This window comes from Rhinopithecus bieti, unplaced genomic scaffold (genome assembly GCF_001698545.2).
Source record: "Rhinopithecus bieti isolate Rb0 unplaced genomic scaffold, ASM169854v2 scaffold_10351, whole genome shotgun sequence".
NCBI classification, from domain to species: domain Eukaryota; kingdom Metazoa; phylum Chordata; class Mammalia; order Primates; family Cercopithecidae; genus Rhinopithecus; species Rhinopithecus bieti.
In genome coordinates this window covers 1,607,710-1,622,046 of record NW_016806805.1, presented here as the reverse complement: position 1 = coordinate 1,622,046, position 14,337 = coordinate 1,607,710, and positions in this window count along the sequence as shown.

Here is a 14,337-nt window from a genome sequence, read left to right as displayed (position 1 = left end):
ACGGCCACAAAGATACTCCTCCAGAAGAGCAACTCCAAGACACATAATTGCCAGATTCACCAAAGTTGAAATGAAGGAAAAAATCTTAAGGGCAGCCAGAGAGAAAGGTCGGGTTACCCACAAAGGGAAGCCCATCAGACTAACAGTGAATCTCTCGGCAGAAACTCTACAAGCCAGAAGAGAGTGGGGGCCAATATTCAACATTCTTAAAGAAAAGAATTTTCAACCCAGAATTTCATATCCAGCCAAACTAAGTTTCATAAATGAAGGAGAAATAAAATCCTTTACAGATAAGCAAATGCTGAGAGATTTTGTCACCACCAGGCCTGCCCTACAAGAGCTCCTGAAGGAAGCACTAAACATGGAAAGGAAAAACCGGAACCAGCCACTGCAAAAGCATGCCTAAATGTAAAGACCATCGATGCTAGGAAGAAACTGCATCAATTAACAAGCAAAATAACCAGCTTACACATTATTTTTTAATCATGTAATTAAAGATAAAATACTATTTTGGCAAATAAGACAATAAAGTAACATTTATTTGTTGACACTCTACCAAAGAGATATTACATTTAAATATCCAAAACCTGGGTTTTCCAATTGCTCTACTCTCGTGTTTCTCCACATGTGTTTCACAAAGTCCTCATCCCAAAAGATATTAAGAGGCATTCTGTGAGATAAGGGTTCCACAGTCAAAAGGTTTTGAAAATGTTGGGTTAAAGTTAAACAATTTTCTTTCCCACACAACTCATCGGAGTCTTTACTATGTTTATGAGCAGTGTAAATCTCCAAGAAGCATATACAAGGTGACTTGCTGCTTGTTTGTTTGCTTGTTTGTTTACAGAGTTTTTCAAGCATTTAATGTTTCTCAGAATATATTTTGTGAAACATTGTGCTACCCCTCACTGCCTAACTAGCCTCTAATTACACTGAGTTCTGGAGCTGCAAAGACAACATGATATGGAACCAAAGATGGCTGAATGTCAAGCTCAGGCCTGCAGATCAACTGATGACAATTTAGAAGTACAGCACTGCATAGTTTCTTTCTCTCTCGTAGGCAATAAATTTAATTTCTTCCAGAAACTGCTATTATACCTGAAAATATCCGTTGGGTTTCTTAATGATAAACGATGGTCTTGATCTTACTATATTAAACAAGAAAGAGAGGTTTATTGGAAACATTCTGGAGTAGTTCAGACTTGTAGAGGAATAACCAAACACAACAGCCACAGGAAGGACAGGAGGCAGGGTCACTGCAGGCACCTGTAGAGTAGAAATTCAGGGACGGTTGCTTTTGGCTCCAACCATCAGGTGACCCACTCCATACATGTTCTCACTAAGGATAAACCCTAAAGTTTCAAATTTCCAAAAGACGATGTTGTTTGACTTAGTTTGGGTCAGGTGCCTACCACCTATCCCACTCCCGAAAGGTCATGGGTGAAGTTCCACTATTGGCAGTCCCACCAGAATGACATAGAGGGGAGGAGGAACAATTCCTCCAAAAACACAAATGCTAGAAAGAAAAAAAAAACAATGTACTTCACACTTACTCAGCGTAACAAGTAGACCTGTGCCTTAGTTCATTCCACTATTTCTACCCCTACTAGTTAGTTCTTTATATTTCTTGCACACCGCACTGGAGCATTTCTGATGGCCATTTCTTCTTCCATCACCCTCAACAACCATGACAGCCTGCCTTTCAAAGAGTTCAAAGGGGATCTTGAGAGGTTAAGTCCTTGTACCAAGAAACCTGATATTGTTGATTAATGACTTTCAAGAAAGAATCATTTAGCCTAATTATCAACTAAACACCCAAAGCACAAGGACAGAAAATGAAAAGCAATGTGAGAAGGAGGAAGACGCAGGGTTTAAAGACAAATGTAACAAATCAATTCATCCTGACTTCCAAATGACCCAAGTAAAGGAATTTAGTTAAGCATCCGCCTTTTCCCCATCCTTGAGTCTACTGGCCATAAATTTTTCTTAGTAATTCAAACTTCTTCTGATAGTTATCAATTTCTGCGAAAACAGACGGGAGTCTGTTCGATAACAATGCTCTTTTTTTTTTTTTGGTGAGGTAGCCTCACTTTGTTGCTTGGGCTGGAGTACAGTGGCGCAAATTTGGCTCACTACAACCTCAGCCTCCCAGGTTCAAGCAATTCTCCTGCCTCAGCCTCCTGAGTAACTGGGATCACAGGTGTGTGCCACTACACCCGACTGTTAGTAGAGACGAAGTTTTGCAATGTTAGCCAGCCTGACCTCAGATGATGCACTCGCCTTGGCCTCCCAAAGTGCTGGGATTACAGGGGTGAGCCACCGCACATGGCCTATAACAATGCTTTTTGATTGCAGACGAAAATTGCATCCTTGCCTCTGGTGGAATTCCTTCTACCTGAAAAAACTTTTCTTTGGGCCACAGTTTTTCTAAGTATTTATCATCAGCACACCTTACCTTGTAAGCAGAAATGCTACATGGAAGTCATATTGTTGGCCGAGTTTTACTTGTATTAATTAATATTAATAAAATTAAAATTAATATTTTTAAGCCTGTTTAAAAAAGCTTTATTAGCAAATTCTCATTTGGGCTTAATTATTTGGCTCTTGTCTTTGTTGTAGCAAAAGTCTCAATCAATTTTACAAGAAAAGATAAAAAAGAAAAGCATGATTTCTAACCAAGTTTTACAACTGCATTTATTTTATGAAATATTGCTTTTAGTCACCTGTATTCTGGGGCAAAAGTAAGCTTTACATTATTTTTATTTACTTATACATTTTATTACATAGAAAACCAAAATTCAAGTAAGCAATCATATTGCTTGAGAAAGGACAAAACATTGGGGGCAATGACAGACAACAGATACTTTTTCCAAAGAAAATATTTTACTTAAGAGACAAACTCTACAGGAAACATCGAGAATAGAACAATCACACACCCAAATAGTGACAAAAGGATACTAGCTGTGTTTTGTTATTTTGGTTTTCAGCTGTTTCCTTTTCTGAAAACAAGGGGCTTTGTGTTCTTTGAGGAAAGGGATCTGTGAAAGGAACACTCGTCTTCTCTGTGTCCAGTCCTGGGGAAGCGGAGAGTTGCTGTCTGCAAATGCACTCACCACCATTGACTCAAACAGTTAAGAGAGAGAGAAGAGGATATAAAGTAGAAATTAAAACTCTGCCTACTCCCCAACACCACTAATAATGCCTCGGGCACACATGAATCTACTGAGTAGCATCTGAAGACAAGACTTGTAGCAGGCATTTATCTTTGAAACAGATTTAGATAGATTTGTTTTTTAATCTGCTTTAAAATGTGTACTGAGTAAACCTTAAATAGCAAATCTCAAAGCAGGAAGAGAGGTCATTTACATTTAAGGAAACAGATTCGGCTAATTAGAGCTAAAAACTTATGACTCTGGGTATGCATTTTAATTTGGTTGGCTGTCAAGGGCATTGTTGTCCTGAGCAATTATGAAACAAACTCACATATACAGGAAGTCATCATCAAGGGAGGGTTTTCTGCAGGTTGAATGATAATTAATAAAATCTTCCTTTTATCCTCAACTGTCCTCTGGCTGTACCAACAGAATATCCAATTAAAAACAATTTTTTTTTCTGGTACTTAACAAACATCACGTAGTTTTGGCAATGATGAAATCTACAATACTTGGGAGTAACAGTTGTGTCTGCCAGTAGGGGGAGTGCAAGCCAAGTTTAGCAATAGAGAGCTTCAGAAATGGGAATTTATGGGAGGATTCTAGGAGAAATGGGCTTGCAAATAGTGTAATAAAATGAAGAGTAAAGCCAAAGTATTGATGGCAGAGCTTCTGTTGGTGCAAATGGGCCCGACTGCTCAGAGAGAAACATCAGTAGCCTGTGGAAGTGACAGTAGAGTGGGGGCACAAGAGATTCCATTTAATGTGTGTATCATAATTTATTTAACCCTTTATTTCCATACATACCCCATTTTCGTTAGTTTGATTTTTGGTTTTGTTTTGTTTTGCTAGCACACATCGTGCTGGGATAGTTGTCCAAAATAAGAATTTCAGTTGATAAACAGGTTACTCATTTATCCCATACACCTATATTTTATAAACCCTAGAACCTCTTGGCTTATGACCCCACATATTAAAGTATCTGATTAACCCTTTCAGATTTTGATAAGGATCTTTTGTTACCCAAATTGTCTAAGTTTCACTTTAAGTGATACTCATGCAGTTTTTTCCCCTAATTCATTAAATATAGTTTCCTTTCCCTTAGATACACTCGAACTTCAGTCCCATTTCCAAAAACAAAAAACAAAACTTTCCTCTTTCCCTCCACCAGATATCAGATCTTTCTATTTGCAAGAGAGGCCTTCAAAATTCTATACCAGCTTTTCTCCCAATAAACAACAGGTCTTGGTCTCTTAAAATAGTATTGTACATGAGGGAAGATGAGAATTATGCCAAATGCTACTTTTGAAAACATTCTTTTTGCATAATTGAGAAAACAGTTTATAAAAATTGAGACTGTTTGAAGTGTTGTGGTATTTATTCATCTTTAGTCAAGCCATAGAGAGAAGCCCTTTAGAAGCAATGGCTTGGAGCCTCCAAAATCCCAAGTATATTCAAATTCTAATTTTGAATATACTGACTAAGTGACTCTGAAAGAGTTACCTTAACTCTCTAAGCCCGTGTCTTTATAAAATAGATAAATAGTAATGACTTTTCAGAGTTGTTTGAAAGAAAGAGACAACATATGTCTCTGGGAGTGCTCAATAAATGACTGCTATTCTTAATAAAATGGTAGCTAAATCCCATGATCTCCATAAACATAGATTCCCAACTCCTTCTACAAAAAGGAGTCTAGACCAACAGATTCCCATTGTAAAACAGATAATAGGTCTTTGCTACAAAGGGTTAGGCTGCCAGAGTTAAATGCTATGCCATTCAGTCACTCCCTTCCCCTGAGTATACAGAAAGATGGCTTCAGCCATGCCACCCTGCTGGATATCTGAACAACTTCTGTCTAAATGCATTAAAACACTGGACTGGGGAGAGCATGTTTTGTATGTACTAGGTCTAGAGATAGAACAAAGGCTGAGAAGATAAATGAGAAAGACCACAATCAGCCAACAGAACAACCAATCCTGAAAGGCACAGAAGTAATACAAGGAAAAACGCACTGTTTTAATGCTAACGGGCATCCACAGAGAAATTAGGACACACACACACATACAAACACACAAACAGACTTCTGAAAAAAAAAAAAAAAGTGATCAGAGAACAACAAATTCAATAGAGGAATTGAGGTTATTCAATTCTCTTTAAAATGCACCTGGGTACAATTTACATTATTTAGGTGATGGCTACCCTAAAAGCCCTGATTTGACCACTGTGTAATCTATGCATGTAACAAAATTGCACTTGTACCCCACAAATTTATACCCAAAAAAATGCACCTAACCTGAAAGATATAGTCAGAGCTATTTTCCAGAATTTGAAGCAAAAATACTGAAATAGAATAAAGATATGATCAATCCATAAGGTCCACATCTGTATAACAAGAGTTATAGGATGAGAGAACAGATACCATGGAGGCTACACTGAAGGAAAGATCTAGTCTTAAGATTATAAAGGCCCACCAGGAGCCACAGGGTTCATAAATGAAAGACCCACACCCAGACACACCAAAGATTAAAATGATAAAGACATAAAAGGAATTGTACAGGTGTCTATTAAAGAGTTACCTTCAAATAATGAGAATCCCTTGGTATCAGACTGCCTATCAGCAACATTAGATGCTGGAAGACAATAAGAAATATCGCTGTAGTTCTAAAGAAAATTATTTTGAACCTATAATTCTACACTAAACTATCCATCAAATTTGAGTACAAATTAGACACTTCCAGACTTGCAAGAACTCATACTCAAAGTCCCCCTGCTATGAACCCATTCAAAAAGTATCCATGTGAGGACATTATAACAAAACACAAAAAAAGATCTAAAAGTGAGAACAGAAAATGGGCAGAGCAAGATGGCTCCATTAATCATCCCCTGCCCAAAGAAGAACACCAATTTAACAACTATTAGCCAGGTACCATGGCTCATGCCTGTAATCCCAGCACTTGGGAGGCTGAGGTGGGCAGATCACTTGAGGTGAGGAGTTCGAGACTCAGCTGGCCAACATGGTGAAACCCCGTGTGTACTAAAAATACAAACGTTACCCAGGCGTGGTAGTTCATGCCTGTAATCCCAGCTACTCAAGAGGCTGAGGCAGGATAATCGTTTGAACCTGGAAAGTGGAGGTTGCAGTGAGCCGAGACTGTGAAACTACTCCAGCCTGAGTGATTAAGTGAGACTCTGTCTCAAAAAAAAAAAAAAAAAAAAAAAAGACATAAGAATTTATTACATTTAAAAAAAAAACCCATTGTTCTGTTGCCTACAAGAAATGCTTCACCTATGAAGATACACATAACCTGAAAAATTGAAACTAAAGGGATGAAAACAGATATTCCATGCCAATGGAAACCAAAAAAGAGCAGGAGTAGCTATACTTATATCAGAAAAAATAGATTTTAAGACAAAAACTATAAGAAGAGACAAAGAAGGTCACTACATAATGATAAAGAGATCAATTCAGCAAGAGGATTTAACAATTTTAAATACATATGCAGCCAACACTGGAGCACCCAGATACATAAAGCAAAAAGAGAGATAGACTCCAATACAGTAATCACTGGAGACTTCAACACCCTACTTTCAGCATTAGACAGATTTTCCATATAAAATCAACAAAAAAAATCGGACTGAATCTGCACTATGGAACAAATGAATCTAATAGATATATATAGAACATTTCATCCAACGGCTGCAGAACACACATTCTTTTCCTTAGCACATGGATTTTTGTCAAGAGTAGACCATATATTAGGTCACAAAACAAGTCTTAAAACATTTCAAAAAACTAAAATACTATCAAGCATCTTCTCTGACTACAATGGAATAAAACTAAAAATTAATAACAGGAGAAATTTTGGAAACAATACAAATACATGGAAATTATACAACATGAACCTGAATGACCACTGGCCCAATGAAGAAATTATGAAAGAAATTGAAAAAAATTTTGAAACTTAATGAAACACAACATACCAAAACCTATGGGATACCGTGAAAGTAGTACTAGGAGGAAAGTTTATAACTATTAGTACCTACATCAAAAAGAAACAAAATCAAATAAACAACTTAACAATGCATCTTAGGCCGGGCGCGGTGGCTCCAAGCCTGTAATCCCCAGCACTTTGGGAGGCCGAGACGGGCAGATCACGAGGCAGGAGATCGAGACCATCCTGCCAACACGGTGGCAACCGTCTCTACTAAATATAACAAAAAAATTAGCCGGGCGATGTGGCGGGCGTCTGGTAGTCCCAGCTACGCGGGAGGCTGAGGAGAGAATGGCGTAAACCCCGGAGGCGGAGCTTGACAGTGAGCCGAGATCGCGGCCCACTGCACTCCAGCCCTGGGCGAGGCAGAGCAAAGACTCCGTCTCCAATTAAAAAAAAAAAAAAAAAAAAAAAACAGCATCTTAAAGGATAGGATTAGAACAGCAAGAGCAAATCAAACCCAAAATTAGTAGAAGAAAAAAAATAGTAGGAACCTGACCAAGATAGCCAACAAGAAGCAACTAGTGTGCACCACTTTCAAGGAGAAAAATATAAAGGATGAGTAAATACAGCAACTTCAACTGAAACATCAGGATCACATATTGGGATTCACCAAGAAAACAATTCACCCCATGGAGAACACAGAAAAGCAAGGCACTCCTGCCCACCCAGGAGTGACACAGAGCCAGGAGCCTCCCCTGCCCAGAAAAGCAGTGAATGAGTGAGCAACCCTGGGGACCCATGCTTCTCCCATGGGTCTTTGCAACCCTCAAGTCAAGAGATCCCCTCGTGAACCCACTCCAGCTGGGCCTGCAGTCTGACATGCAGAGCAATATGGAGTTTCAGCAGAGCAGTCACTGGAAGCTTTAGATACCTAGACTTCCCACCAAAGTAGCTGCAACTCCAAAGCAGGGAGTTAGACTCCTATACATACCTGTAAGAAAGAGGCTGAATCCAGAGGGCTGAGCAGCAACAGTCTGTAGGTCCCACTTCCATGACACCTTGCAGAATAAGAACCACTGGCTTGGAACTCTAGCCAGCCACTGGTAGCAGCATTACACCTCCTTGAGATGGAACTCCAAGAGGGAGAGGTGGGCCACCATCTTTGCTGTCAGCAGCATTACACCTCCCTGAGATGGAACTCCCAGAGGGAGTGTGGGCTGCCATCTTTGCTGTTGCACGGCCTTAGCCATTGTTGCCTTCAGCGCAGCTGCCCTACAAAAAAACAGAGAGACTGCTTTTTTACCTGGATCCCTGACCCCACCTCTCCTTACTGAACAGGACCTTCAGACTGGGGTCACCAGCCACCCTTGCCAGTGTTTTCCAACTGACAGTGGTTCTGAGCCTCCTTGGAATGGAGCTCCCAGGGGGAAGGACAGGCCACCATCTTTGCTGTTTCATAGCCTTAGGCATTGGCATCCCTGAGAAGGATGGAAAGAAAGCAATCAACTAGGAAAACATATTTCAGGATATTGTCCATAAAAATTTTCCCAATCTTTCAAGACAGACCAACAGTCAACTTCAGGAAATACAAAGTCTCTGAAAGATTCTACACAAGAAGATCATCCCCAAGACACGTAATCATCATATTTTCCAAGGTTAAAATGAAAGAAATAATGTTAAAGGCAGCTAGAGAGAAAAGGCAGGTCACCTACAAAGGGAAACCCACTGAGCTAAAAACAGACCTGTCAGTATAAACCCTGCAAGCCAGAAGAGATTAGGGGACTATATTCAATATTCTTAAAGAAAAAAAATTCAACCGAGGATTTTATATCCAGCCAAACTAAGCATCCTCAGCAAAGGAGAAATAATTTTTTTTTCAAATAAACAAATGCTGAGGGAGTTTGTTACCACCAGACCTGCCTTACAAGAGATATTGAAAGGAGCGCTAAATATGGAAAGGCAAGACCATTACCAGCCACTAAAAAAACACACTTAAGTACACACACCAGTGACACTATAAAGCAACCGTACAAGCCAGTATAATAACTAGCTAACAACACAATTACAGGACCAAATCCACACATATGAATACTAATCTTGAATGTTAATAGGCTAAATACACCATTTCAAAAGCACAGAATGACAAGCTATATAAAAAAGCAAGATCCAATGGTATGCTGTCTTCAAAAGAATCCATCTCACGGTCAATGACACCCATAGGCTCAATATAAAAGGATGGAGAAAAATCTACCAAGCAAATGGAAATCAGAAAAAGAAGCAGGGGTTGCAGTCCTAATTTCAGAAAAAATAGACTTTAAACCAATAAAAATCAAAAAAGACAAAGAAGGGCACTACATAATGGTATAGAGTTCAATTCAATAAGAAGACCTAACTATCCAAATATATATGTGCCAAACACAAGAGCACTCAGATTCATAAAGCAAGTTCTTAGAGACCTACAAAGAGACTTAGACTCCTACACAATAACAATGCAGGACCTCAACACACCACTAACAATAAGACAAATCAATGAGGCAGGAAATTAACAAAGATATTCAGGACCTAAACTCAACATTGAACCAAATGGATCTGATAGACCTCTACAGAACTCTCCACCCAACAACAACAGAATATACATTCCTCTCATCACCACATGGCACATAGTCAAAAATTGATCACACAATCAGATGTAAAAAAAAGTCCTCAGCAAATACAAAAGAACTGAAATTATGCCAAACACACTTTCAGACCAGAGCACAATAAAAACTAAAAATCAGACTGAAAAAAATGCTCAAAACCATGCAATTACATGGAAATTACACAGCCTGCATCTGAATGACTTTCGGGTAAATAATTAAATTAAAGCAGAAATCAAGAAGTTCTTTGAAACTAATGAGAACAAAGATACAACATACCAGAATCTCTGGGACACAGCTAAAGCACTGTTAAAAGGGAAATCTGTAGCACTAAATGCAAATGCCCACATCAAAAACTCACAAAGATCTCAAATTAACAACCTAACATCACAACTAAAACAACTAGAGAACCAAGAGCAAATCAACCCCAAAACTAGCAGAAAGACAATAACAACAAAAATCAGAGTTGAACTGAAGATTTAGACACAAAAATAAATTCAAAAGATCAACAAATCAAGAAGTTGGTTTTTTTTTTCGAACAAATTAATAAGACCACCAGCTAGACTAAGAAAGAAGAAAAGACAGCAGATCCAAACAAACGGAATCAGAAATGATAAAGGCAATGTTACCACTGACAGCACAGAAATACAAACAATCATCAGAGACTACTTTGAACACCTCTATGCATACAAACTGAAAAACCTAAAAGAGATGAATAAATTCCTGGGCACATACACTCTTCTAAGACTGAGCCAGGGAGAAATTGATTCCCTGAACAGACCAATAATGAGTTCCAAATTGAATCAGTAATAAATAGCCTACCAATCAAAAAAAGTCCGGGATCAGATGAATTCACAGACAAATTCTACCAGATATACAAGGACAAGCTGGTACTATTCCCACTGAAACTATTCTAAAAAATTGAGAAGAAATGACTCCTCCCTAGCTCATTCTATAAGGCCACCATCATCCTGATACCAAAACCTGGCAGAGACACAACAAAAAAAGAAAACTTCAAGCTAATATCCTTGATGAACATTGATGCAAAAATCCTCAACAAAATACTGGCAGATCAAATTCAGCAGCACCTCAAAAACTAATCCACCACAATCAAGTAGGCTTTATCCCTGGTATGCAAGGTTGGTTCAACATAAACAAATCAATAAACGTGATTCATCACATAAACATAACTAAAGACAAAAACCACATGCTTATCTCAACAGATGCAGAAAAGGCCTTTGATAAATTCAACACCGCTTTGTGTTAAAAAATCTCAGTAAACTAGGTATTGAAGGAACATATATCCTTCAACCCACAGGCAACATCATGCTGAGTGGGCAAAAACTGGAAGAATTCCTCTTGAAAACCATCACAAAACAAAAATGTCCTCTGTCACTACCCTATTCAACTTAGTACTGGATGTCCTAGCCAGAGCAATCAGGCAAGAGAAAGAAATAAAGGGCATCCAAACAGGAAGAGAGGAAGTCAAACTCTCTCTTTTCACAAATGATATGATTCAATACCTAATAAAACACCGTAGTCTTGGCCCAAAAGCTCCTTTCAGCTGATAAACAACTTCAGCAAAGTTTCAGGATACAAAATCAATGTACAAATATTACTGGCATTCCTACACACCAACAACAGCCAAGCTGAAAGCCAAATCATGAATGCAATCCCATTCACAATTGCCACAAAAAGAGTAAAGCACCTAGGAATACAGCTTACCAGGGAAATGAAAGATCTCTACAATGAGAATTATAAAACACTGCTCAAGAAGTCAGAGATGACACAAATAAATGAAAAAACATTCCATGCTCACGGATAGGAAGAATCAATATCATTAAAATGACCATACTGCCCAAAGCAATTTATAGATACAATGATACTTCTATCAAACTACCAACCACATTCTTCACAGAAGTAGAAAAAACTATTTTAAAATCCATATGGAACCAAAAAAAAAATAGCTCAAATAGCCAAGGCAATCTTAATCAAAACAAAGGCAATCTTAATCAAAACAAAATAAAAAATACAAAAGATCAAGGAAATAAAATATTAGCTTTTTGAAAAGTTAAACAAAATACATAAAATTCTAGCCAGACTAAGGAAAAGAGAGAAGATCCAAATAAATAAAATCAGAAATGAAAAAGGAGACATTATAACTGATACCACAAAAATTCAAAGCCTAAGTGGCTACTATTAGCAAGTATATTTCCACAAATTGGAAAACTTAGATGAAATGGACAAATTCCTAGACACATGGAACCCCATTATTAATTACCCCGTTATTAATTATCAAGATTGAACAATGAAGAAATCCAAAACCTGAACAGACTAATAACAAGTAACAAGATCAAGGCCATAATAAAATGTCTCCCACTGAAATAAAAGCCAATAAAATAAAAATATAATAAAAATAAAATAAATAAAGGACACATCAAAACAGAAAACAATAGGACAATATCACTGATAAATATTGATGCAAAAATTCTCAACAAAATATTAGTAAACCAAATTCAACAATACATTAAAAAGATCATTCATCATGACCAAGTGGGATTTATCCCTGGGATGCAAGGATAGGTCAACATATGCAAATCAATCAATGTGATACAGCATATCAACAGAATAAAAGACAAAAACCATATGATTATTTTCAATTGATGCTGAAAAAGCATTTGATAATATTCAACATCCCTTCATGATAAAACTCTAAAAGAGCTAGGTTTCAAAGGAACACACCTCCACATGATAAAAACCGTATACAACAAACCCACAGTTAGTATCATACTGAATAGAGAAAAACTGAAAGCCTTTCCTCTAAGATCTCAACATGGCAAGGATGACCACTTTCACCACTGTTGTTCAGCATAGTACTGTAAGTCCTAGTTAGAGCAATCAGACAAGAGAAAGAAATAAAAGGCAACCAAATCGGAAAAAAAAGAAGGCAAATTATCCTTGTTTGCAGATGATACGATCTCATATTTGGAAAACCTAAAGACTCCACCGAAAACTATTAGAACTAATAAATTCAGTAAAGTTGCAGGATACAAAATCGACATACAAAATCAGTAGTGTTTCTATATGCCAGCAGTGAACAGTCTGAAAAAGAATCAAGAAAGTAATCCCATCCTGGCTAACACAGTGAAGCCCCATCTCTACTAAAAATACAAAACATTAGCCGGGTGTAGTGGCGGGCGCCTGTAGTCCTAGCTACTCTGAAGGCTGAGGCAGGAGAATGGTGTGAACCCAGGAGGCGGAGCTTGCAGTGAGCCAAGATCGCCCCACTGCACTCCAGCCTGGGTGACAGAGTGAGACTCTGTCTCAAAAAAAAAAAAAAAAAAAAGAAAGTAATCCTATTTACAATAGCCACAGATAAAATTAAATACCTAGGAATTAATATAACCAACGAAGTGAAAGATCTTTATGATGAAAATTATTAAACACCGATGAAGGAACTTGAAGAGGACACAAAAAATGGAAAGATATTTGACATTCCTGGGTTGGAAGAATCTGTATTGTTAAAATGTCCATACTACTTGAAACAATCTACAAAATCAATGCAATACTTATCAAAATACCAATGACATCTCCACAGTAATAGAAAAAAATCTTAAAATATATATGCAGCCACAAAATAACCCAGAATAGACAAAGCTATCCTAAACAAAAAGAACAAAATGAGGAATCACATTACCTGACTTTGAATTATACTGCAGAGCTATAGTAACCAAAACAGCATGGTACTGGCATAAAAGTAGACACATAGTCCAATGTAACATAATAGAGAACCCAGAAATAAATCCACACACCTACAGTGAACTCATTTTTTACAAAGGTGTCAAGAATATACATGGGGAAAAGGATAGACTCTTAAATATATGGTGCTGGGAAAACTGGATATCCATATGCAAAAGAATGAAACTTGATCCCTGTCTCCCACTATATATAAAAATCAAATCAAAATGGATTAAAGACTTAAATCTAAGGCCTCAAACTATGAAACTACTACAAGAAAACATTGAGGAAACTCTCCAGGACATTGGTTTGAGCAAAGATTCTGGAGTAATATCCCACAAGCACAGGCAACCAAAGCAAAACTGGACAAATGAGACTGCATCAAGTTAAGAAGCTTCTGCACAGCAAAGGAAACTATCAACAAAATGAAGAGGGAACCTGCAGAATGGGAGAGAATATTTACAAACTATCTATCTGACAAGGAGAATAATAACTGGAATATATAAGGAACTCAAATAACTCTATGGAAAAAAATCAATTTTTAAAATGGGCAAAGGATTTGAATAGATATTTCTTAAAAGAAGACATATAAATGGCAAACAGACTTATGAAAAATTATGCAATATCATTGATCATCAGAGAAATGTAAATTCAAACTGCAATGAGACATCATCTCACCCAAGTTAAAATGGCTTATATCCAAAAGACAGACAATAACAAATGCTGGATGTGGGGAAAAGGGAACCCTCATACACTGTTGCTGGGAATGTAAATTACTACAACTACTACAGAGAATCGTGAACGATTCCTCAAAAAACTAAAAATAGAGTTTCCATATGATCCAGCAATCCCACTACTGGTAATATACCCAAAAGTAAG